Below are 27,497 nucleotides of genomic sequence, written 5' to 3' on the forward strand. Positions count from 1 at the left end.
TTATGTGACAGCTGTAATTGGATTTGCCAGTGGAGGATTGGCTTAGTCACTCACCAACAGCGTCATAGAAGACAAGATCCATCGATCGACAGCTCGGTCCATACAAACATACAACTAAAGATTTCACACCTGCCAGTTTGTCTTTTTGCCTGGAGGCGACATTTTAGATGATGCACATTTGGATACGATACTGCAGTGGTCCTCACCCCACCATGAATATACTTCCCACTGATTTTCAAGCCAGATCTCAATACATGGTATATTCTAGCTCTCTCTTCTGCCTGATATTCTCCTTTTCATCACCGCTCCTGTGTCTGGGGGAAGAAGGTAAGAAACAGCTCTTCTTGTGAATTCTGTCTCCTCTTGGAAATGGGACGTGATCCCCAGAGTTCCCACTAACCTCCCACCCCAGCGTGCAGTAAATTGCTGGATGTTGATGAGGAAACTAGTGGTGGCTCTTTTATCTTTGGATGGGAAGAAGGTAGCACAGGGTTGGAGCAATTCTTATTTCTCCAGTTCCAATCCATCAGTGGGCAGTGGCACACAATCATCTGAGAAATGCCACACTCAGTTAGCTCAGGGCAGCAGGGGGAGGTTTGCGCTGATTTCCCACAAATCTCCAACTTGAAACATGTGCCCAAGAAGGCGGATCTTTCCCTGCTCTCTCTTTTAAAGCACACTCAGAACCCTTCCATTGTAAGCCAGGGGAGGAGGGGCTTGGAAGCGCCTCATTTGGAAGGGGGCAGGGGCTGTTAAAAGACACAGCCATTCCCTTCTTTTTGTTAATCTGGTTTATTCTTGAGTGGGATTATAACCCTCCCGGATTGGTGCGCTCCAGCTAGATTCAGACAGCGAGGGATGGGGAAATGCCTGTATAGCCTGTAATGTTAGATTGTACAGTAATTCCTCATTTAACACGTGCCCACGTAAAACGTTTTCGCAATAGCATGATTTTTTTTTAGGGAACGTTTTTTTAATTACACGATTGTCCCCAGAATAACACGATTTCCCCTGCCGGCCTCTTGCCGGCGGCTGCACGGGGCTTCCCCCGCCTCCCTGCAAAGCGATGGAGGGTTTGCTGCTCGCTGCGCCATTCCCCACTGACTCCCCCTCGCCAGACGCCCTGCCCCCTCTCCTCTGCCCCCGCTTGCAGCCCAGCCCAGCACCGGCAGCTGCTCGGGGCTTCCCTCACCTCCCTGCAAAGCGGCGGAGAGTTCACCGCTCGCTGCGCTGTTCCCCAGCGACCACCCCCTCTCCAGACTCAGTGCGGGCCCGGCAGACCCGTCACAGGGGCATACTCCCAACCCAATCCCGCTCCTCTCTCCTCCCCTTCCCTTCCCCAGAACCAATCCCCTCCCCTCCTTGCTGTGACCCAGTCCCCTTTCTCCCCCAACCTTATGTCCCGGTCCCAACAGACACCACCGCTTGAAACGCAACCCCCACCTTTTCCATTATTTTCAATGGGAAAATTGACCCCGCTTAACACATTTTCACTTAACATGATCCTTTTCTGAAACATCTCTATAGTGTTAAATGAGGAATTACTGTACATGGCACTAATTTAATTTTGTACCAAAGAAACTTGAATTCTTTCCTTTTGGAATAAGTGGGGGAGGGGTCTTCCAGTTGACTTCTGTTGGTTCCGAATTGGGCCCTCGATGAACAATCTACTGCATTACCTCGAGCAGTGAGCTGAGAAGGAAAATAAATACTTTGGGATTTGGGGGGCAAAGCTGTTTGAGATACCAAACATGCAGCCCAGGGCATGGGAGGATTTAATGAAGGTTTAAAGCTCTCAGACAAGTGTGGGGTCTGGCAGAATCCAGGGATGGGATTCAATTCATTCCAAATAAACATTTTAAGGTTCTCCCAGCTGATTTGAATTAGGGGTGTAAAATCCTGGTTCAAAAGTTAACCAGTTAAATGGAATGTTTAACAGGTTAACCATGGCCTGGCCGGGCTGTAGCAGCTCTCACCTGCAGTGGGACCTGGCTGGAGCAACCCCCACTGGTTAACCCTTTATTTCCCTAATTTGAATACATCTCTATTGCTTTCTCTGATTGACCTGCAGAGTTCCCTCTCTTGTTTTTTTATCTTGAATTCTTCAAACTCAGGGAATCCCCTGGTGTAAAATACAAACAAATACATGCTATATTTATGAGGCCATGTTCCTCCAGAAACATAGGATAGACATAACTGGCAAGGAGCAAGGGTGAACTTCAAAGTTTATTCTGCTGCCAAGACCTGAACTGTAGGTTCTCAGTCTCTCCTGCAACAGTAGATGTCATTACTTAGGCCAGGTCTATACTAGACCCAGCAAGTCGGCCAAGGTACACAATTCCAGCTACATAAAGAACATAGCTGGAGTTGACATACCTTAAACTATACCGTCTTCACAGTGGGAGGCCAATGGGGGCAAAAGCGCCCCTCAGCTTCCCTTACTCCCTGCGACTGCAAGGAATACTGGCACTGACTGGTGGCGCCCTCAGCATTCGATTTAGCAGGTCTTTCCTAGACCCACTAAATCAAATGCCAGAAGATCTATCTCTGCCACTAAGTACAGATGTGGCCTCAGAGGCAAACAGTGCATAGAACTCTAGTCTGCTATAGGTGTTGGAACTAAAGGTGTTGGAGGAGCTGCAGCACCCCCTGATTTGAAGGGGTCAGGTTTACAGTTTGGTTCGGTGGCTCCCAGCACCCTCACTATAAAAATTGTTCCAGCCCCCCCCCCCCCCCCGGTCTCTACATTTCTTTAGGTGTTAATAACATCAACACTTGCAGGGGAAACAGAACCTGAAACTGAGATCTTGGCAGAGAAGTAAAGAAAAGATGCTTCAGTCATTTTTGGTCTTAAGGCATATTTAGCTGGCAGTGTTCAAGGCTCACTTTTGGCTTTGCTGGGAGCCCAATCAAGAGTTAACTCTTTATGCTGCCCTAGGAACTGCCTGGAAGAAGATCTTGACAGTCAGTTCCATCTGCCTCATAGATTTCCCCTGTTTTGCAGTGTAAGTAACTTGCTATATGCTTGTACCTGGCATGGTTTGATTTCTCCCTGGAGATGTGCTATTTGCTATGCCAAGAGTCTTAGCAGTTGGCCCTGCCCATTCTAAACCCCATTTAACCCCATCCTGACCACTGGTATCCTACAGATGCTGCCATACATGGTCTGGGTAACTATCATGTGGAAGTAGTTTATGCCCCTTTACTTCCCTGTTTAGTCATGCAAACTGGGTCCGAATGTGGCCATTAATTATCTGGGACACAAAGCAGGTCCCTGTCTTTAATCTATTTGTAAAGCATTTCCATTTAACTTTAGCATGAATGTGCATTTCAGAGAACAATAATACAGCTTGTAGGGAACTGACTTTAGGTGAAAATAAGATTTTATTTGATGTTTTGTTTGTTTGTTTAATGAAACCACAATGAAAGGACGGAAACTGACATTTTTCAAACAAACGTCTGTATTGTTGAAAATACTATTTTCTGTCAAAAAGATTTGACCCTCTTAAATGAATAGTTCCTCCCTTTTAGCATAAGTGTCCCACCTCATGGGAAAATTGTTTAATTAAAAAAAATCAGTCTCCTCCTCATCTATTTTCTACATTCACCAGGTCTTATCCATGTACCTCTATTAAGGTACCCAAAGAGGTTCATAAAACGTTAGTCGTAATTGAAGCTTCTGAAAGCAAATAGTCTATATGGCCTAGTGGGTTAAGTCCTGGACTGGAACTTAGATCTGCATACAATTCCTGTCTGTGTCACTGACTTGCTGTCTGACCTTGGGCAAATCGTTTTCCCTCTCTGTACCTCAGTTTCCCCATCAGTAAAATGGAGACAGTAATCATGGCCTCTTTTGTACAGTGCTTGGAGATCTACTGATGACACATATTGTCTGAGAACTAAGTAAATATTATTCTCTCTGTCTCCAGAAGCAAGGGGATGTGTAATATCTTCGGCTCTTTGCACAGCCGATATACTGTTGACAATAAATAACAACACCCAAGTTCTCTGCAAAATTGTACATTGTACACAGTGGAGTTCATCCAGAAGGCTGAAAATCTGTGGGAGATGTGCCACTTTCCTTCTCATACACCTGCTTTGTCTGCTTCTTTGTCACATGGTAAATTTCCCACAGGACCATCAACCTCTTGTTACCCTTCCCCCTTTGCATATTTTTCTTGGGAACTCTTCCTCCCCCATTTCACCTCAAAGAAACCAGCTGTCTGTTTTGAACACAGGTGTGAGTGCAAACAATGTCACAGTGTCAGGCAGTACATGCCATTTGGAAATGACGGCACTATTTAGGGGTGAAAAGTGGCTATGCATATGCTGAACAGCTACTTTTTGTAATGTTTTCAGTGATTAAAGCCTGACCCTGCTTTTGATTATGGGCGTGTAACTGCATTGAAGGCCACAGTGCAATGGCAGTGTCACACTACTATAGGTCAGAACAAAATCGGTCTCCTTGTGTTCCATAGCATAGAGTACGTGAGCATGCATAGAAATTTACAAGTGTAACTCCCTGCTGCATGTCATCAAGGAACGTAGTAGTGCCACTTAAGCTACAACTACTTTTAAGGTTCAGAAAAGGGCAACAAAAATTATTAGGGGTTTGGAATGGGTTCCATATGAAGAGAAATTAAAAAGATTTGTACTTTTCAACTTAGAAAAGAAGAAACTAAGGGGGGATATGATAGAAGTCTATAAAATCATGACTTGTGTGGAAAAAAGTGAATAGAAAAAGTTATTAACTTGTCTCATAATATAAGAACTGGGGGTCATCAAATGAAATTAATGGGCAGCAGGTTTAAAACAAACAAAAGGAAGTTTTTCTTCACTCAGCACACAGTCAACCCGTGGAACTCCTTGCCAGAGGATGTTGTGAAGACTACGCCTTTAACAGGGTTCAAAAAAGAGCTAGATAGATTCATGGAGGTTTGGTCCATCAATGGCTATTGGCCAGGATGGGTAGGAATGGTGTCCCTGGCCTCTGTTTGTCTGGACATGGATGACAGGGGAGGGATCACGTGAGGATTACCTGTTGTGATCCCTCCCTCTGGGGCATCTGGAATTGGCCACTGTCGGCAGGCAGGATACTGGGCTAGATGGACCTTTGATCTGACCCAGTCTGGCCGTTCTTATGTAACATCCAGGGAGTCTATACTTACACTGCTAAAGTAACAAGCCCTTTGGAACCATTTTATGTGGTGCTCTTCTGGAAATGTTGCAGGGTCCCATATTCTTCCCTTTTGAAGGAACAAAGGACGTGCAATGAAACTGATGGGGCATTTCTGGGTTCTACAGAAGCAGCAGGAATTTCCTATCCCTCACATTTTAATGGATCTTTACTTTGTAGATTTGGGGCTGGTGCTGTATGCAGATTTACAGTGCTACTCTACTTAAAGTCTGTTCCAACATCATTGGAAGCCAGTGGTTGTCTTTCTATGAACTTCAAGGGCTTTGGATCAGTCCTTTGACCAATGCTGAACCTATACATGTGGCTTTATATGTGCCCCTGCTTACATATTTTTGTGTCTAACATATGCTTCCTTTTGGCTTCCCATTGCTAGAAGTCTAGAGTTTCTGTCACAAGCATTTCTTTACTGGACCTAATAGAGCATCATAACTCTACACAGTTAGTATATGGGGAATTATAGAAACTAAACAGCTTAGCAATATATGCGTGGCTCAGTGATGGAATATTTATACACATTGTAATTGTCCTCGTCTCTTATTTATGGCTAATTGCCCTACAAAATGTATATGAAAGGTATATTATGTGTATGTCTTTCATCTATTCATCTATCTATCTATATGCACAACTCCCATATTTGTTTTTTTGTGTTGTAATCATTTTCTGAATCCTGCTAAGTTCTTGGCCTTCATGATATATTTCAGTGTATAATTCAACAGTTAAAATTATACATTCTCTAAAAGAGCGTATTCTTTCATCTGTTTTAAATGCGTTGCATTTCAGCTGCATTGGATGTCCCCCTGTATTATGAAAACGGATAAATAAGAATGTCTATTGAACCTTCTAGGTGTACCAGTCATTCTTTTGTATACCTGGATTATCTCCTCCTATTGCCGCTCCTCTAAGTAATACAAGCAACATCTGTTGTGATTTTCTTGCCTGCCCTATGGAATTCTAAAGGAGATCGCTATCAATAGTGCATTACAGATAAAAATAGCCACGTTCGTGGAGCAGTATAATGCATTCATTTGTTTATGGCCTCTGAGCTCTCCGGGGAGAGTGACAAATCCACATGATGCCCTGAGTACTTTGTTTGGCATTTGTCTCTCTGCTTTACCTGACAGATAACCTGATGGCAACCACTATTAGCTTTGCATTAATTCAGGCTCATAGGCAAATGTTATTCCAGCTAATATAAACCAAGTCACTTTCACCCTAGAGCCCTATTTTTAGATGTTAGCATAGAAATAACTTTTGAGGTGCATTGCAAGAATCCATTGGGGAGGGGAACCATTCCCTCCTTTGGATGATTGAACAACTAGGGTTGCCAGGTGTCCAGTATTGACCTGGACAGTCCAGTAGTTTCGCCTCCTGTCCAGTAAAAAGATTCAGAAAATACCGGACACCTGGCAGAAAATCCAGTATTTTCTGATTTTTTTTTTCCTACCAGGAGGCAAAAATACCAGACACCTGGCAACCCTATGGCACACTCAGCAACCAGGCTCAGCCCCCGGCCCCCCCCCCCAGGCTCCCGGCCCCCCCGGATTTCAGCCACCCTGCTCCAGCGCTTATCTGGTTCCACGGGGAAGCTGCCTTCTGGCATGAGATGAAGAAAACAAGATGGCTGCTGGCAAAAAGCCTAAAGACTTTTCTTAAAGGGGCCATGCTATTTTAATGCTTTTTTATTTTTTAAATAACTCCCCCTTTTTTTTCTCAACAGAACTTTTTCCCTGGTGGTGTGAGGGTGGTGTGGTTTGTGTTGTTGTAGTTGTTTTTTTGGTTTTTTTGTTTTTTTGCGGAGGTGGGAGGGTGTTTGTATTTTTGGTTAAACCATCTGTGTGACTGTGATGGGGCATCTGCCCCGCACTGGTTAAAGAAGGGTTAAACCCAGGCCTGGGAGAGGGCTGGAGGGTGGAGCCAGCAGCTGAGGTGGAGACAGCCAATTAGGGCCCAGGTGAGGTGGAGACAGCCAATTATATGCCCTGGGGCTGTATAAATAAGGGCTCCTGGAGGGGTGGAGACAGACTCACTTTTGCTTCAGCTGTGGAGCAGGAGGGACCTGGCTGCCAGGGAAGCTAGAGGCTTCCTGACTTAGAACAGGGCTGGGGGGGGGGCGGCGGCGCTCTGGCCAGGCAAGCTACCAGGCTGCAGGGCCTGAGACAAGGCCTGAGGCTACTAGGGCTGCAGAAGGTGGCAGGTCCACACCCCTTACCAGTGATGAGTGGTCATTTCAGACTGCAGTTTGCCCCTATGACAGAGGCTAGATGAAGATCGCCAAGGCCAGGTGGGCATAGGAGGTTGAAGGTTCCCTGAAGGGGAGAACCCCAGCGTGTGGTGGCCCTGTGGCAGGGCAGTCCCCAGAGGCAAGGACACCGCAGTCTGGGAGGGATGTGGATGCTAACGCAAAGTGGTGGAGAATAAAAGGTAACAGCAGGGGAGATGCCAGCCAGAAGGGGGCGCTTAAGCGCTGAATGGTGCTAATTCCCAGGTGACCAGCAGGAGGCTCCGTGGCAGTGAGTGCTCACCCCGTGACTGACTTTTGGGCACTGCACTTTCTGGGGAGGGCGGGGCATAGAATTTTTTCAGAGTTAAACCTATGCCTAACCAAAGGCAGAATGTGATGCTCTGACCATCCTTCTCCCAAGGAATCCTGTCCTGGCCTCTTTCTCTGGTGCATGCCTGGTTGACGAGTCAGCAGCCCAATTTGTGAGCCACTGACATCAACAGGAATCTCTCTATTGATGTTGTTCTAGTTTGGATCAGGCCTCAGGTGCTTAACTCCCCTTAATGTTTCTGCACCATGGGGCAAATAGCTCTCAGACCATTGGATGAGGCAGCTTTTAGAGCTTCTGCTGCCCAGCTGAGAGGAGAGGTGAGATCGTGGGGATTCCAGTGAGCTCAGAGGCAGGAGAACTTTAACCTACTCCTTGTTTGCGAACACAGGGAAAGCTTTAGGGTTCCACTGCGTGGAAGAAAGACCCACGAAGGATTACACTCTCCTTGTCCTATTTGTAAGAGATTCATGGAGTTCAAAGCCAAGTTGCTCCAGTGGTTAACTACTCTCCATGATAAAAGTTTACACCTTATTTTCAGTCTCAAATTGTCTAGTTTCAGCTTCTATTGGCTTGTCCTATGTCTTTCTCGGCTACGTGTGAAGAGCCCATTATTAAGTATTTGTTTCCCATGGGTACTTCTAGATGAGGCCTGGGCAAAATATGGCCTGTGGGCCACATCCGACCCTCTAAGCCACCAGATCCAGCCTGCGGATGCTGCGGGGACCCCAGGTTGGGGCACCAGGTTGCCTCGCCCCACCTGCCTGCCACTCAGAAACATGACTATAGGGCACATTTTCTTTAAAAACCCTTGAACCCATAGGGGAGGGAGAAGGCTTGAAGCTCTTCTCCTGCCCCTAGCGCAATCCCATTGGTCAATTTCTGGCCAGAAACTGGCCAATGGGAGTTTCCTGTTTCCATAACAGGCAGCCATGAATCACCATGCCCCCTCCCCTCCAGGGCTCATAATTCTTCACAAAGCACATGGCTGCAGCCTGTGCGGCGGTGGGGCAGGCTCCTTGCCTGCCTGCCTGAGAAACTGCTGGGCTGATATGTCTCCTGGCCAGAGCCTGCCTTTGTCACTGCAACCCCTCCCTTTCCCAACCCTCTGCACCCCAATCCCCTGCCCTAGCTCACAACCCAAACCCGTGCACCCCCTCGTACCCTAATTCCCTGCCCTAGGTCACCACCCAACCCCCTGCTCCCTAGTCCAGTATCTTAGGTCACAACTGCCTCCTTCACCTAAATACCCTCCCAGGCCCCACACCCTCTCCTGCACCCCAATCCTCTACCCCAAGCTTTTCTGCACCTAACCTCCATTCCAGATCCCACACCTCTTCCATTAATATCATGGAAGAGAACAGCACTTGGCCACTTTCCAAATTCTTGGAGTGGACCCCCGTCAGAAATTATTGCCCACCCCTGTTCTCAACCATCATCTCGTCAGCCCTTCCCCTCCTCTCTGTTAACAGACCTAGATTGAGCTACTTGAATTGATCACTACAAGGCAGCTTTTCTAACCCTTTCATCATTCTCCTGGCTCTTCTCTGAACCCTCTCCAATTTATCAAGGTCCTTCTGAACTTACGGCCAGCAGAACTGGACACAGGATTCCAGCAGTGGTGGCACCAGCGCTGAATACAGGTTAAAATAACGTGTCTCCTCCTCCTTCACATTCCCTGGTGCATGCATCCCAGGATCACGTTAGCACCTTTGGTCACAGTGTTGCACGGGGAGCTCATGTTCAGCTGATTATCACCTCGACCCCCAAATTCAGAGCCATTGCTTCTCAGGCTAGTGTCCCTCATCCTGTGAGTCTTGCCAGTGTGCTTTGTTCCTCCAGGCTTCCATTGACAGTCCTGTGAAATGCATAAAGTTTTCTTGCAACCAGCTTATGGACATGCTCTGAGTCAGTGACCTCTCTTCACTATGTATCACCCCCCCCCCCCACCACCACCACCTCTGTTTCTGTGTCATCTGTAAACTGTATGGCTGTGTCTAGACTGGCCAGTTTTTCCGGAAAATCAGCCACTTTTCCAGAAAAACTTGCCAGCTGTCTACACTGGCCGCTTGAATTTCCGCAAAAGCACTGACTTCCTACTGTAAGAAATCAGTGCTTTTTGCGGAAATACTATGCTGCTCCCGTTCGGGCAAAAGTCCTTTTGCACAAAACTTTTGCGCAAAAGGGCCAGTGTAGACAGCTCAGCTTTGTTTTCTGCAAAAAAAGCCCCGATCATGAAAATGGCCATCAGGGCTTTTTTACAGAAAAGCGCGTCTACATTGACACGGACGCTTTTCCGCAAAAAGTGCTCTTGCGGAAAAGCGTCTGTGCCAATCTAGATGCTCTGTTCCGAAAATGCTTTTAATGGAAAACTTTTCTGTTAAAAGCATTTCCGGAAAATCATGCCAGTGTAGACGTAGCCTATCAGTGGTGACTTTGTTTGTCCAACTTATTAATAAAAATGGTAAATAGTGTAGGGCCAAGAAACTGATCCCCGAGGGGCTTCTCTGGAAACTCAGTCATTTGAGGATGATTCCCTATCTACAACGACGCTTTAAGACTGGTCAGTTACCCAGCTTTTAAACTGTTTCATGTGTGCCATGTTATTTTTATATATGCCCTGGTGTGCTGCAGCTGTGTGGCTCCCCAATTATTAGACACAGTGAGTAAAGTAATATTTTTATTGGACCAACCTCTGTTTGTGATTTTCTAATTTGTAAATCAAATGTAAATCAAAATGTCAAATGTCTTATTGAAGTATAGTCTATCAACATTGTTATTTTAATTAACTAAACTTATCTCATTTAAAAAATACCAAGTTAGTTTGACAGAACCTATTGTCCATAGACCTGTGTTGATTGGCATTAATTATATTACGCTCCTTTAATCCCTTATTAATTGAGTCCCTCATCAGCTGCTCCATTATGTTGCTGATAATCAATATCAAACTGGGAGGCCTATAATTATCCATGCCATCCTGTTTACCCTTTTAAAATATTGATACAATAGTTTTCTTCCAGTCTTCAGGAACTTCCACATTGTTCCAAGACTTACTGAAAACAAATAATGGCTCAGTGACCTTTTAAGACAGCTCTTTTAAAATTCTTGGATGCAAGTTGTCTACTGATTTTAAAATGTTCAACTTTAATAGTTGCTTTTCAACATCCTCCAGAGATAGCAGAGGAATGGAAAGACTTACAATATGATATGACTACATTGTCTTCCCCACCATACATAATAGAAATATTTACTGAATACTTTTCTTTTCTTCATTAGTATTGATAATTCTAATATTTTTATCTAGTAATGGACCAATACCATTGTTGGGATTCTGTTAATTCATAATATATGTTTGAAAACTGCTTCTTTTTGTCCTTAACTCTGGTCACAGAGTTCTCCATGTTTCTTTGCATCCCTTATCAATTTTCTACAGTTCTTATCTTCTGACATGTTTATTACTACCATCTTCCCCTTTCTTCCATTTTTTAATTTTTTTATATGAGCCTTCAATTCTTCTCTGAACCCGATGAGTTTTTAAACCAGTATGGCCTTTCAATTCTGGTATTTTGGTCCTCTAATAAAATGTTCTTAAACAGTTCCTAATGATCATCCACTTTTTTCTGAGTAATTTCTTGGTTCCAAGTGATTTGACTCATAATTGTTTTCAGTGTGGTGAAATGGGTCCCTTCAAAGCACCAAGTGTATGTGTCAATGGTCTGGATTTTATTCAGTTAACACCATTCGCATGCAAACCAAAGGCCTGGAATTCTGTCTTCTACACTTATGCAGTATCTGTGGCAAGTAGCTGCTTTAAATTTGAGGCACAGAAGTGCCTGGTGTATGTGTAGGTCAGAAGACAAATGAACCCATATGTATGTGTCTTTGTGAATGCCCTGTTTTGAGGTAGGAGGGACTTAATTAGCTCATTCTAATGTGCCACCCTGTCTGGGAGTGCAACAATAACATTTTTACTGTCTCCGGACTGCAACAGTCTTAGCTTTTTTCATTGAAGCCAATGGAAGTTGAGGATGGCTAGTATCTTACAGGATGCTCTTCTGGAGTGCAGTCAGACTGTAAAGACTTACACACGTTATTATGTGAATGGGGATTGCACCTGTGAGCCCTAGAACCCCATTGTGCTAGGTATTGTACAAACACAGGGAAAAAAGGTCACTGCCAAAAAGGCTTGCCCAGCCTGCTGTGTGGATTAATGCTGTGTAACCCACACACCTGAAAAGTAATAGGTGTAGCGGCATTGCGCAAGAGGGTTTTTCTTGCTCAAGAAGGGGCAGTGTAGACGCTCCTTCTTGCACAAGAGCCTCTTCTGAAAAAAATGGTAGCTCATTACGTATGCAAATGAGGCTCAGTGATATTCCATGCTTAGCCTCATTTGCATATTACTTGAGCAAGAAGCCATGAGTGTAGACATAGCCCTAGTGTGATTACTGAGCAATGCAAGTGGCACTTACACCACAGCAACAGCTAATATCAAGAGACCTCTACAGGAGGGGCTGGGAGGCAGCTGGCTTTTAGCTCAGAGAGCAGAGGTGCCTATATTCTGTTCCAAAGATCCCAGGTTCAAATCCGCTTGGTGAGGGTTACAGCTGCATAGATGGATCCACTAGGGAAGGCCTGTTAAATCAATCAGTGATTGCTTTCTGGCTGATTTCAGTATCCACCAGAAGGAGATGAGTGAGGGGAGTCAATGGGAGAGTTTCTCCTGTTGACCCAACTCTATGTGGACCTTGTGGCTAGGTCGGCTTGAGTTATGCTACTAACATAACTCAAATTGACTTCTCCCCACAGTATAGACCTGCTCTAAGGACAAGACAAGACCTGATCAGAAACAGGCAGACAGATGGAGGAGTGCAAGGAAACAGAGAGACAGATTGGCAAGCATGATAGACTCTGATCTCAGCACATTGGCAGCTTAGACACTCTGAACTTGACACCCTAGAGTAGTCCAGTTTGAGTGGCACTACCAACACAAGTAAAGCTAAGTCCATGTGTATTTGGAGGATCAGAGCAATGAGTTGCCACCCGCAAATCTAGAATTACAAACAGCATCTTTTCAGGCATATTCTTGAGCTTTTAAGATTCTTGTCCCAGAAATCCTGTCCCTGCATTGTCCATGTGTAGCTGTATTAAAGTAAATGGATGTTGTATCTGACATGCTTACCATGCTCCCCATTTCTGAACCATTCACTGCTAAATTATTAATATTTATTAATATGACATTAATTTTCTGAAATCTTGACTAACTCTTTGATAAGAGACGAATAAAGAAGTGGAATTTCAGATGTCAAGCTTTTATTAATGAAAGTGTTCAAGGCCATCTCTGGATGGATATTACAGACTGCATTCACTGTGCTCTCCAGTTTATGAAAAGCAATTGTTTAGCTGTATAGAGAGTAGAGAGCAGAATTAAATTGACCTACATGATACAGAAAGTAGCACGGAGCCCATTTAACTAAGAGTCCTTTGAAAGAAATCTTTTTTATTATAGACGAGTGCTGAAATTATTTCAAGGAAGTGATTATCTGTCTAATAATTTTTAATGCATGAGTGATTTCAGCGTATAAAAATTAGAGCTAACTGAGATATGTTTAAAATATTATAAGCAGCACAGATAGCTGAATGTTTAAGGCTTGGTGTTTTATGAGATACATTATGATTACTGGGGAAAAAATCCCAAACTATCCAGTCAGGGTAGTGGAGATAAAATTGGTGTAGATAAGGGCATTTTGGTGTGTATAAAGCTATTGGTCCAAGATAGAGCCACATAAAATCACAAATATAATTGTTGCTGTTTGAGAGAGCAAATCAGTCATTACAGCACCTAGTTCTTCATAGGAATGAATTTGGAAGGTTCTCTGACAGGGCACCATTAGCGTAGGCCATGCGATACCTGATTAGACAAGATGGACTTCACTGTAATTTTTTTCAATCCCGTTTGCATACCTGGCCAAAACGGGGTGTGGGTGATGGCAGGACCACCTCCCAATTATGTGCCTGTGCAATCAGTCACGGGTTTCAAAACCTGACAGTTTACAGGTGCGACCCTTAGGAACCTGACCCAAGCCACACCCTCTTTCCATTGACTTGATTGTTGGCTCATGGGATCTTTGGTGGGTTCAGCCCTGAACCAGAGCATTTCACTGGAAAGCTCCATACATTGTTCACCCCAGAGGTGCATGTGTCTTAGGATGAGTGGTTGGTTTTTTAAAAATCCCTGAGCTTGTAAATCACTGAGTAGGAGAGAGACCTGAATTAGGCACTGGCCTTTGGGAGCTTTCCCGGGTGCAATGGGCAGAGTGACTGGGAGGGGTGCGTTTGCTGGTCCTCTGCTGAGATGAAACAGTTGTTCCCCGCGAACAATATGTATTAGGCAGGCGAAATCTCCACCCCAGCGCGTTTGTGGAGTGAGGCGCTGCTAATGCACATTGATTAAGCGCCGCCAACAATCGCTCCTCACACCAGGCCCGGGCGTGAGTTTGCCTAGATCCTAAGGACACTATTCACACTTCCCTCCCCACAAAGCCTCATTTAGAGCCCTGTGTTTGGTAAATAGCCCCATTGAAGTCTTGTGTTGTTTTTTCCGCAGGAGACTCTAGAGAGGAGACAAATAGATGACTAATGAAGGGGAGAAGGGGGAGTCGCAGGAAAATGAGTTCTCCTGCGCACAAAAGGTATTGTGGGGCCTATTTAACAAGCAAAGGGAAACGCACCCAATTCCTAGCTGCAGACACTGCGAACGATTGGGGATTTTTTTTTTATTTTACTCCAGTGCCTTGCAGCGCTGCGCCATTAAATTAGTAACTGTAGATTGTGTGTGACACACGCCTGACCTTTAACGTAATGCGGTTTAGGGACCAAGGCCAGGCGACTTTCTTTCAGAAGCACTTTGCATTCCGAAGTAGGAATAATAACCTTAAAAAAATTGAAAGCGCCGGCGAAGTAATTACATTTCCTTGGGCTGCCCGTGCTTGGCGCGGAACCTGGATCGCTCGCAGGGCTGAAAGGCGGCTCGGCAGGCATTGTTGTGCGTCTAGCTCCACTCCAGCGCCTTCCTCGCTCTTTAATTGCCGCGCGGAATTGCGAGCGGGGGCGGATCCGATTCAGGGCCTGGCGCTTCGTTGGGACGTGGCTCCGCACGTCGGGAAGCGGCGCAAAAGGCAGCCGGTTTGGAGGCCAAATCCTGTGTCTGTGATTGTTTAAAAAAAGGGGGGGGGGGGGGGATCTGCCTCGGCCACCCCCAAACATCCCCCAGGGCGAAAGAGAATCGAAGTGAGGAGTTTGGTCCGAACTCTCTGTCCTGTTCCACGTGGCGCCCTTCGTGCCGAACTGAAATTAACAAGGGCAGGAAACTGACACGTTGGAGTGCTGATCCGCACCTGGGCTGTGGTTTAATTCGGAATACTGGGATTTACATAGCAGAGGGGAGGGGTGCAGCGTGCCCCCTGAAAACGCCCCTCCCCGCCAGCTCACGGCCCTAATGCAATTGGGTCTCTCAGGTGCCCCCGCACTCCTAGGTTTTGTCTCCACTAACGCTTGGCCGTCGCTGCTTCCCCTGGTTAGCTGCCAACCTTAGCGACACCCAGCACTTCTCGGGGACATGGTTCCATGGCAGGGGTCATTCGCGCAAGCCCTCGCCTCCCGGCAGCGACCGCCCTGTGCACGCCACGCGGCCTGCGCCTCTTTTGCGCGGCCTTTGCTTTATTTGGGGGAGGACGGTGCGCGGAGCCTGAGAAGTCAAAGCGGAGAGCGAAAGCGACACAGACGCACGGCCCGCGGCGGGAGCTTGCTCCAGCTCGGGGGAGGAAGAAGGAACAAAATCTTCGCGCCGGGAGTCAGTTCCCGGAGTTGGTGCGTGGGACCTTCGCGCCGGGTCGGCCCCTTGTCGCCACTGGCGAAGTTCTTTGGGCGTTGCAAAAAAAGGGGCCAAATTGTTCCGGTCCTGCCTGGCTACACTGGAGCGTGGGAAAGAAGAGACTACCCGGTGTAGAACCCCTGCCACGGAGCACAGCCGCTTGGTGACATTGGTAGAAGCGCAGGCAGGCGGACGCACACCTGAGTCTACCTGTCGATACGCACCACACGCCGCACCCCTCTCGCTGTCAGTATCGATACCACACACCTAACAGGCACCTGGCTAGTCCCGCACACGCGTGTATCTCCATCTGGGGGTCTCTATCTACGCCCCCCCTTTACACTCCTCTGTGGACGCATTTAGCCCGCCACGAACGTCTCAAAGCAGCACAGGCAGCTAGTGAGAAAGACACCCGGGAGGCGCACAGGCCCGCCGGATCTCGCAGCTCCACATCAGGCGCTTAAATCGATTTCTCTCCCTGGGAACCTTACCCAGCTCTTTGCGCATTTGGCTTGGGGACCCCCATAAACTAGCTGCCTGCTTTGCACACGCGTGGGTGTAGTGAGGGCAAATGATGTTGCTCTCGTCTCTCTCCCCTCCCTCCCCCCCCATCTCGATCTGTAGGGACAGGGGCTCGCCGGTCCCGACGTGCGAGCCGCCCCGGGGGACGCCGGCCAAGCCAGGCTGGCGCAGCGCGCTGTCCGAGTGGCAGCGAGCCCTCGGCGTGGCCGAGTCGAGCCTTGAGGGGTTTATTGGCTAATTGTGCCCGCTGGGGGCCGGCGGGCCCTCATGCTCGGCGCTCTGACAAACTGGGCACAGAGCGCTCCCCCTGCTGCGCCCCTGCCTGGCTGCGCGCCTCAAAGGGAGCCAGAAGAAAGCGGCTGGCGGCCGGGGTGCTGCCGGTCCCGGCGTCAGGGTTCCACTGCGGCGCGCCCCGGAGTCAGTGCGCCCAGCGGGGAAGATTTTGTGCCGGGGACCCCCCGCTCTCCATCAGAGCGCAGCGGAGACGCACTCGCTTCCATTTAGCAGCCAACTTTCCCCCTAATTAAGCCAGTCAATCTAATTACGCGGCGTTCTCTCGCCTGGCCCCTCCACGCGGGCTGCCCATGCAGCCTGTTGGAGCTGATCAAAGACTGGGGGGGGACTTCTGATGAGGCTGCTCTGCCCTGCTCGGGTTGCTGCTGATTTCATCTCACTTGGGTGCATCTGCCTGGGAGCCCCGGGCTGCCAGCCCGCCTTCATTTGCTCTGTTGCCTGGTATAAAGCGGGGAACATAATTACGAAAGTTAAGAAAACATCCCTGTAATTAGCCAGGCAACTCTAAGCACAAGAAATGGAAATTAGTCACAGGATAATAAATTAGCTTGTGCATACATTACATGCAATGAACACCCTGGGGGCCTTGTATTTGCAGGCTTTGGCTTGCAACCCCGTGTATCTCCATAAAGCATTCATCCCCGAGTGATTAGCTGCCAGCCAAAGGGAGGTTTTTTTAAGCAGAATTACAAATTTCTTTTAATTCTTTTTGTGGAAAGAATTTGGATTCCTCGCTTTGGAGGGGGGAGAGAAAAGGGGGAAGCAAAGCCACAAATGTTGACATCTTCTCTACCCCTTTGGCAATGATTAATTTTCAAGGTGTTTCAAGACCCTGCATTGTTTGCCTTAATTAGAACCAGTAGTTCAGAAACTATTTAAATACCACCCAATTTGGAACTATTTTAGTAAGTCCTTTCTTTAGTAGAGGCAAAGAAGGGGGGGGGGGGAGAAGGGACGGAGAAGCAGGAAATTGGACTCCAGTAACACATAACATTTGCATCAAAATAATACAGCAGGCAACAGAAAATCACAATCACATCACTCAGAAGGAAGGAACAGAATACAAATTAAAGGAATAATGTAAATTTTTTGCCATTAAGCTTCAATGACCATTTGAAATGGTGCAAGGCACAAAGGTTTTGATGAGCATCATCCAGTTTGATTATTCATACTTGTGTTTCTGCTTGAATTAAAGCAGGAGTGCTAGAGCCTGTTAAAGCAAAATATTTGAATTGGTAGTGACCTCTCACCTTTACTTGCATCCATTTACTTTTCAAATGAATACCAGATAAGTTAGTGCATTTTCTAATCGGCCTGTTTTCCAGTGAGAGCTGTCATTACATACCAATTTCTTTTAGAAGTGCTTCCTAAGAAACATTAAATACTTACCAATAAGGATCTGTCCATCACTAGCAGTCATCCTGGAGTAACTGTTTGACTAGTGTTGGAAGATCCAGGAGGTATTTCATATCCCTTCCCCACCCCCCTTTGATGGGTCCTCTTTTACTTTTTTTTTCTTTCTTTCTGCCCTGAGCATTCAGAGGCATTGTTAAGTCTTGCTTGCTACTGGGAAGACAGAGTCAAGTTTACATATATCTCCTGCACAAATATATTGCCTGTTTGTAAACATGTCACCTAGCTGACACATGCCTCTGGCTCACAGAGTGTGAACGGCTCCCCATCTGTGGAGTGGTTTTTAGAGTGGATAGCATAAACATTTCCTTGATTCCAGGAAACAGGGCCTGATCCAAAGTCCACTGAAGTCAATTTCTTTTGGCAGTTGCAAAGGAAATTGACTTGAATACAGTAGCTTTGGATCAGGTTTATGGCCCTGATGTGTTTATTACCTCCATATAAAGCAGTATCAGGTATCACACGTTCCAAATCTCTCTCTCTTTCTCTCTCTCTGTGTATGTGGTGTCAGGGAAGTATGTGTCTATAAATATGGCAATGGACAAAAATCTCTTTGTGAATGTTGTCTCTGAATGACAAAACTCCAAAGTCACGTCAATGATCTAGTCAGAAGATCCTAATTTCTTACCCTCCTATGATAAGGTCATAGGACTTTATTGCTCCCGAGGAGATAGTATACAAGATACAAATATTCTTGCTTGCAAACAACATAGTCTTGGTTCAGGGATTGCCTTTGGGACCCCAAAAGTTCTCCATGCTCTCCCTGCCAGTTTTCTGTTGAATGCAGTCATGTGTCATTTATTTAATGATCACTTTTTTTGTGTGCCAAGCATTGAAAAACACAGGGTAGCTGCAGCCTGGCGGTAAAGAACACTGAATCATTTGACGTTTGCACACTGTTTTGCACATTCTGGTTAATGCCTAGAAAGTGCAAGAAGCAATTAAAAGACAAGGAGTAGTAGCAAAAACCATGCCAGACAAATGTTAATAACAGGAGGGGTCTAATCCTGCACCTACTGAAGGAATTGGGAATTTTGCCATTGACCTGAATTGGAGCAAGTTTGGAGCCCGAATTTGTTCAAAGCTGAAGAGCAAATATAGGCTGGATTCAATATAACTTTATAGAACGGATAGATCAATAGACATTAAATCAACACTTACATCTTCCTTTCCTTCTTTTTTCACAAAATAGAGTTGGTTTGATGATCAGATCCCTACAGCGATGAAGCGATGTTCGTTCACAGGATAGCCAAATCCCTAATAAGAGTTTAAAACACCAAGTTAGACTAGCTGAGACATTCAGCTTTAGGAGGAGCTGCAGTGAATGTATAATTACCATTACCCAGAAGAATTTTGAGTATGTATTATTACTGAGCATGGTATTACTCTTTAACCATGTGTTGATGCAGTAGATCAAAAGGGCTCTGAGAGTAGCTAAAGTCCTTTTAATGTAATGTTGTCAGTTTTAGAATAATATATTTAAAATAATAACATAAAAATCTCTTTGCCCTTTGTTACTAAAAGGAGCTACAGGAGCAGGTCCTAGAGCGGAAGGGATTTTAAAATCACGATTCATGTTTTTTCTTAGTCATGATTATGTTTATTTTTTGCATTTTTCTCAGCAAAAAAAAAAAAAAGAGAGAGAAAGAAAGAAAGAAAGAAAGAAAGAAAGAAAGAAAAAAAAAAAAGAAAAGAGAGAAATAAATAAACAAATAAAGAAAAGTCAGTCTCTTTTGTTTCCAGCCAGTTTTATTTTCTGCCTCTTTACTGTTCTGGGCTGCAAATGCTACAGAGAGCGTATTGATTTGTTTTAAAAATCTATTTGCATGAGGGTTGTTTAAAAAAATAGAAACAGTTTCAGTCATCATGGATTTTGGGAAAGTATGCGTCCAAAGGAAATAACTAAGGCCTTTTATCCTACCCATAATTATGATGATGTTTCCATTGGCATCAGGGGAGCTCATCTGAAAACTGGCTACATACCTTTTCATTTTGGTTCAGATTTGACCTGACAGCAGACTTGATTCTTAGCCCTTAGTCATCCCAACAGCCCCATTGTTATTTCTGTAAGGAAGCAGGAAGAGAGCTCTTTTCTTCTCAGGTTAGCAAGCTGTGTTTTGGCAACATGAGGTTAACTTTGCTGCCTTCCTTCAGATTTGGGAGAATAATTTTACAGGATAACTAGCGGATGACTATGATGAGATATGACCTTGTCAATACACTTGCAATGGGATTGTAATGGGTCTTCTGGCATGAGTAAATAGTATTCCTGGGAGTAAAGGATTGGGCCCAGTATCCCATTAATTGTTTTATTTTGTACACAAAGATATTAAGCACAATGCCCTTCAACTCCTTTTTTTAAATGGCCCAACATGGCTACAAGAACACTAAATAATGTGTACCTGATAAAGGGCACAATTCTGAACCCATGGGTATTTAATCCAGGTTTAATACCCATTGACTTCAAAGGGAGCAGGATTTGACTATCAATGCCTGCTGTGTGTGCAGGTAAATATTATGCATTTTAAAATAATTTAGAAATCTCCATCTATCTATCATCACATAGCACTTTTCTTTCTTTCTTTCTTTCTTTCTTTCTTTCTTTCTTTCTTTCTTTCTTTCTTTCTTTCTTTCTTTCTTTCTTTCTTTCTTTCTTTCTTTCTTTCTTTCTTTCTTTCTCCCTCCCTCCTTCCCTCCCTGACAGACTGGAGCTGTCTTCAAATGAGCTGTTTCATTTTGTGGTGAATATTACACACATCATAACCTTCTGTAAAATGGGCTTTTCTGTAAAAAGGGCTTTTCTGTAAAAATTAAGTCAAATCAGGACAATTACACATTTTTTAAAAGAAAATTAAGTTATTTTATTTTAAGGTTTTCTATCAAGAACAAACAGTGACTGGGATAGGCAAGTGGTAACAAAACTGAAGGAATGCCTGTGATTGTATTTGTCATTATCCCACAGTGGTCTGAGTTAGTCAGGCTCTCTTGCTTACCTCTAAAGTGCCTTTTTTTATATACAAATGTTTTTCACAACATTACTATTTAGTTTTGCTTTAACATGCATAGCAATTCCTAGGCTGCCGTAGATTTCAAGGTTCTATCCAGGAAGCTCCCTGCTGACCGAATGCCCTTTCACCAAAGAGCCCGAAAGTGGCAGTACACATTTATAAATATTTGTAAACGTTGGGCTTATTTTTTTAAGCGGTCTCTGATTTGGGGTGTCATAGTCTGGAAAAGAGAAGACTGAGAGGGAACCAGCTTTTAAGAACCTAAAAGGGTGTTACAAGGACAATGGAGAAAAATGATTTTCCTTAACCTCTGATGATAGAATGAGAAGCAATGGGCTTAAACTGCAGCAAGGGAGGTTTAGGTTGGACATTAGGAAAAGCTTCCTAATTGTCAAGGTGGTTAAACACTGGAATAAATTGCCTAGGGAGGTTGTGGAATCTCCATCACTGGAGATATTTAAAAGCAGGCTAGACAGACACCTGTCAGGGATGGTCTAGATGGTGCTTGGTTTTGCCGTGAGGGCAGGGGACTGGACTTGATGCCCTCCTGAGTTCTAGCAGTCTATGATTCTTTAGAGACCACGCCTCAAGCCCGGTTTTCAGATCAGCCAAGCAACTGCCGCTCCATTACTTCCAGTGGATATGTCAGTTTTCAGCATACGTTCAAATCCTGGCCTAATTCCCTCACTCAGCACCATCCAGCAAGTAAGTAGCATGAGGGCAAGACATTCTAGCACACTGGCTCCCAGTCCTTTCTTTTAACACCATGTGGAAGTCGGGAAGTCAAGATCTGTGAAAAGCAGTGGTCATCTTCGACCGGTTCTAATTCATGCCCCAGATGTGTCATCAGCCCAGTGAATCGCCCCTTGATTTATTTTTACACAACCAACTAGTTACACTAAAAAGCCACTTACAAAAGACAGAGAAACTGCTCTTTGTGTGGGCGATGAATCTTGCTTTTTATTTCATCAAAGGAAAGTTTCACCAGTGGCAAAGCCATGCGAGAGACGTGACAGCGGCCATCCCAGGGCGATAGGGAACAGCATTTTCATTGCCCACATTTAGAGAGATTTTATGGTGTCCGTATTTTTTTTTAAATGGTGTACCATTTTGCAAACTGTTACACTAGTGTCTCTCCTCCTGGCAACTGGCTGTGCAGGAAGCCAAGTGAATGCTGCAGGTGGTTGCATATGGTACAGGGCAGGATGGAATATTTTCCTGCTATGGATCACCAGCGTGGCTATTTGCTTTTGCTGCACGTGTAAAAGGAAAGGTCCCTTTTTTCTTCTGATCCTAGGAGCCAGTGGTTCTCGGCCTGGCCCTTTCCACACTATGGTACCCTTCCAGGAGTCCGACTTGTCGTGCATATCCCCAAGTTCTACCTCACTTAGAAACTACACACCTTCCCTAAAGGCTGCTTAGGAGGCGAGAGGCTCAGGGTGCTCCCACCCCCTTTCACCTGCCTGAGGAGTCTGTCTCTTTTATGAATGGTTTCATGAGAAGCAGTCCCATTCCAGGCACATCCCATTGTCCTGGCACAACCAATCCCTGGCCTTGCTTTAAGTTATAATCAGAGAAAGTTGCATTCTGAATGTGGTGGTCCTAGCTCTTCCCATCTAGGAGGAGTAGTTGAACAGACAGAATAGACGCACAGGCAAACTCTCTCAAATATAAGGTAGATAGAGCAGCATAAAGAAGTCACTGTCTACATGAAATTTTACTTTGTGCTGACTTTTCTAGTGCTTTTTCTGTAGCCAATTTGAAAACTAGACAGATATCTGGATGAGTTGATGTTTTCCCGAGGGGTGCGTCTAGACTACATGGCTCCATCGACTGAGCCATGTAAAGTAATTTACTCGACATAGTCGATGAAGCGGGGATTTAAATAATCCCCGCTTCATTAAAATAAAAATGGCTGCCGTGCTGAGCCGACAATCAGCTGATCCGGCACAGCGCGGCAGCCTTTGTCGACCGCTCCAGTAAACCTCATTTCATGAGGGACAAGGAATGTCTCGAAATAGCGCGTTATTTTGAAATTTTGGTGCTGTTAGATGCACCAAATTTTGAAATAGCCTATTTTGAAATTCAATCGAAATAAGATATGCAATTTGCATAGCGCAAATTGCGCATCTTATATCGAGTTTTGGGGGCTGTGTAGATGGGTGGCTCTTTGGACCCAGCTCAGCTTTGTAGTAATACTGTCACCTTCTGGTGGCTCTTTGGAAGCCTTTCCCAAACAATTTGTTGCTCCACATCCTATTTCTTCCTGGACAAGAGTCTACAACACAGAACGACCCCCACGAATGGCATTGCTTGGGCAAGCTCAGAGGAGAGGGCTAAGGAGCGTAGCCATCTGATGTACCCCCTGACATGTGCAACGAGGGCCTCCAGGCTGGCGAAGCTCATGCAGCTGTCTCCCAGGCTCTGCTGGGCTTTTCCTGGCTGCATCCACCAGAGCTAGGTGCAGTGGAAAAGGAAAGGGGGTAGGAGAAAAGCTGTTGAGGGTGGATGCTCTGAGCAAGTGAAGGAACATCCAAAAGGCCCTCCTCGGAGGCCCCTTGAAACCTTTCCATTGGGTGAGTTGCTCTTTCTGAAAAAAACCGGTTCTGCCCCATGATCCTGCTGATCCTCCCAAATCCACGCAGCTCCTCAGGAGCCTAGGAGGGTTCATATGGAGGCCCTGACCTCCACGTCAGCTCTGAGTCCCAGCTCTCTTCTCCAGGACTGTGCAAAGCCAGGAACTCCCTACTGGAGGATGTTAGGTTGAAGTATGTGTGTGCAGAGACGTGGGTAATACTCATTCTGGTGAGCCCTTCCCTTGCCTACACCCACTTCCATCCCTAGGCCCTGGGGCAAGAAGGTTGGTTCTGTGACGGCAACTGAACCTTCATCACCACACAGTCATGGATAGCTCCGGGTGCCCAAGGGTCTGCTCTGTGTGAGAACATAAGAACAGCCATAGTGGGTCAGACCATCGATCCATCTAGCCCAGTAGCCTGTCTGCTGACAGTGGCCAATACCAGTTGACCCAGAGGGAGGGAACACAACAGGTAATCCTCACGTGATCCCTCTCCTCTCACCCATTTCCAGACAAACAGAGGCTAGGGACACCATTTCTACCCATCCTGGCTAATAGCCATTGATGGACCTAACCTCCATGAATTTATCTAGCTCTTTTTTGAACCCTGTTAAAGTCCTAGTCTTCACAATGTCTTCTGGCAAGGAGTCCCACAGGTTGACTGCGCACTGTGTGAAGAAGAACTTTCTTTTATTAGTTTTAAACCTGCTACCCAAAACAGAGACTAGGGACAGCATTCCTGCCCATAATGGCTAATAGTCATTGAGGGACCTAACTTCCATGAACTTATCTAGTTTTTTTTTAACCCTGTTAAAGTCCTGGCCTTCACAACATTCTCTGGCAAGGAGTTCCACAGGTCAATCGTGTGTTGTGTTTGTTTTAAACCAGTGGCCTCTTAATTTCATTTGATGATCCTTAATTCTTGTTTTATGAAGTGTAAATAACATTTCTTATTTACTTTCTCCAGACCAGTCATGATTTTATAGACCTCTATATCACCCCCCCCACACACACACACACTGTCTCTTTTCCAAGCTGAAAAGTCCCAGTCTTATTAATCTGTTCCATACCCCAAATCATTTTTGTTGGCCTTTTCTGAACCTTTTCTAATTCCAGTATGTCATCTTGGAGATGGGGTGACCACATCTAAGCACAGTATACCACCCTCCTACCCTCACACCCCAGACCTTTTATGGTCTAAATTCATGTATCTGTCTGCATCTGGCATATGCTGGTTGAAGGGGCATTTTCCCCCACAATGAGTGATTTCCAGGTTGCTCAGCATTCTTACCTTTTGTCATGCCACACCCATCTTTTTTTGGGGGGGGTGGTGGGGGGGGGGGATGTTTGGATTCCTTCTTTGAATCGTCTCCTGTTGGTCTATCTGTATTTCAGTTTGCTTACACAGGTCTAAGGACCCTGTTATTTGGCTCTTTCCCTGCAGTTATGTATCCCAGATGGCAGGACCTTTGTTGTGCTATTCAGAGTTGGGTTTGGTGAGGTGCAGGATGCGCCCGCGCACAGAGGGTGCAATACAAAGACATACACAGAGGGAGAAACAATGATAGAGACAGAATGAAACATACACACGCACACACACACAGATGCAATGATAAATAAAGACTCCAGAAAGTTTTTGCACCGTGTACATTACCCATTTTGGATGATTTGTCTCCTTTTTCTTTTGCTCAGTCCCTTCCCAGCAGATTAATGCTCTATTCTTAGGCCGTAGTATATTTCACTTTCTCCTTATCATTTAGAAACAATGTCCTCTGAATAGTCTGACTCTGTGTGTGTGTTAATCACAAATTTATGATGAGGCAGGGAGTTCAGAGTGAGAAAGCTAAGCACATTTCTCTGCCGCAAACCATTGCTTTCAGGGATCATTCCACTTGACTGGCTAAGGAGAAAACTGCTCTAATAGAAACTATGTTATAATAGTTGGGAACTTTATAACAATTCAGTACCAACTGCGCTGATTTATTCTAATATGCCAGTACAGGGAATTGTTATTCACCAAAGCAGAAAATGGAGCTGGCTTTTCAAAACTGTTTAAAATCAAGCAGCTCTAAAGTCATCATCTGACTGTTTGGGTAATCTTCTTGGTGGCCAGGCAATCAACTTACATTAAGGGCTGTGTTGTTGTACAAAGCAAATAGCACATGGCCAAAAAGGAGCAGTTCTTGCAAAATGCTGCTTAAACGCTGCTTGTTTTCATTTAGCTGGGGATGGTAAAGTTGCACTGGCAAAACTCTCCACACAGATGGCCTCGTCTTCCGATCGGGATGTGATGTGTATGGCAAAACATATCGAGTGTGTATACGTATGTATGACTGGCATACTTGGGTTGTGTGTATGTGTATGACAAATTTAACAGATCACCTCTCTTTGTCTACAGCCATTGTACCACTGGAGCTGAAATGTTTTGATGGGCTTTCTCTTATCAAAAAGAAAACTCTTTCGTCTGCCTACCAACCTAGCCCCATAGGTGTTTTTGCCAAGTTTTCTGCTGCAGAGAAAATGCCATAACTTTTTTGGATTTTGTCTCTGCAGTGTCACTTGTATAATTGAAATGGCTATGTCAGAACAAAATTCTTACACCGTTAATTTATCCTCTTCATGGACTGATTATCTTTTTAATTTGCAAAGAAAGGTTTTAGAGTGAAGTCGAGTACCAGGTGCCCATAACTGAACTCTTCACATTTGGAAGAAAGATTAATTGCCTTAAGATGGGTTTAAATGTCACTTATGTAACCCTCCATTATGCTTCTCCACAAAACTTTTGACTCCGCTATGCTAATAACCGGTGGTGTATTTTTGGAAGTGCTATTGTTTAAACCCTAAATGCTTTTCTGTGGGTCTTCTCTCTTCAGAATCTCACTTGTTGGGAGAGAGTTTCAAATCAGCTTGTGTTTGCTTTTTCAAGGGCATTACATTAAAGCTGGGTGCCAGGGCTGTTGACCAGGGTCGGGGGGCAAAGAGGACAGTTACCCCTGGGCCCGGCGATTGAAAAGAACCCATGACTCTTGGCAGCCACTACTATCTCGGCACTAGGAGCGGTTACAGCACCGGACCCTTTAGATCACCACCATGCGGTACGGTCTGCGCAGTGCTAAGGACTGACTGCTCTTAGCCCCACTCCTTCTGCCCAAGGCCACGCCCCTTTATGGGCTCTCAGAGCCGAGTCCCCGCCTCACATTGCCCAGGGCCTGGTGAAGCCTGTTGCTAGCCCGACTGGGTGCTGCTGAGTTGGTCAATTCTTCTGCTGTGTTGGTTTCAGTGCCCATCAGTTTATTAAATGGGTCCGTGTGCTTTGTGGTGAATTTGCTGAGCTTGATGTTGGCGGGAAACCTGGCCATCTTTGCATTGTTGGACTCCATGCACCTCCTTCGACCTGTGACGTTAAAAGAGGCCTTCCCGTTTTGAACCAAATCTAGCGCTGCACAATCCCTTTTGGCTGCACTCGCCTGCAGGGGGGTTATGAAACCTGCAGTCATTTGTGACTGGGAGCATTGCTTCTCTCCATGCAATGTACCCGTAGGCAACCAAATTCAGACCATGAAGTCTGAGAGGGTATGTCTACACTACCCCGCTAGTTCGAACTAGCAGGGTAATGTAGGCATACCGCACTTGCAAATGAAGCCCGGGATTTGAATTTCCCGGGCTTCATTTGCATAAGCGGGGAGCCGCCATTTTTAAAACCCCGCTGGTTCGAACCCCGTGCAGCGCGGCTACACGGGGCTCGAACTAGGTAGTTCGGACTAGGATTCGAACTACCTAGTTCGAACCCCGTGTAGCCGCGCTGCACGGGGTTCGAACCAGCGGGGTTTTAAAAATGGCGGCTCCCCGCTTATGCAAATGAAGCCCGGGAAATTCAAATCCCGGGCTTCATTTGCAAGTGCGGTATGCCTACATTACCCTCCTAGTTCGAACTAGGAGGGTAGTGTAGACATACCCAGAAGGACTCCAGCTGGTCTGTGGATCAAGCCCTTACAGCAGGGGAGTCCAAACTTTTTTCAAAGAGGGCCAGATTTGATGAAGTGAACATGCGTGAGGGCCGACCATT

The 27,497-nt window shown here is 45.6% G+C and overlaps 1 long non-coding RNA gene across 1 annotated transcript in view; it reads right to left on the reverse strand.

The window, feature by feature from the left end:
• The window catches only part of LOC142828092 (uncharacterized), a 32,737-nt gene extending 13,546 nt beyond the window's left edge, over window positions 1-19,191 (reverse strand). Inside the window, exons 1-2 of the long non-coding RNA XR_012903065.2 lie at window positions 19,007-19,191; window positions 9,334-9,604 (exon numbers count right to left, since the gene is read on the reverse strand). This is a non-coding gene — a long non-coding RNA (uncharacterized LOC142828092). The remainder of the gene's footprint in view (window positions 1-9,333; window positions 9,605-19,006) is intronic.
• Window positions 19,192-27,497: the final 8,306 nt, after the last annotated feature.

The sequence above is a fragment of the Pelodiscus sinensis genome, chromosome 3 (assembly GCF_052426305.1).
Source record: "Pelodiscus sinensis isolate ZL-2025 chromosome 3, ASM5242630v1, whole genome shotgun sequence".
NCBI classification, from domain to species: domain Eukaryota; kingdom Metazoa; phylum Chordata; order Testudines; family Trionychidae; genus Pelodiscus; species Pelodiscus sinensis.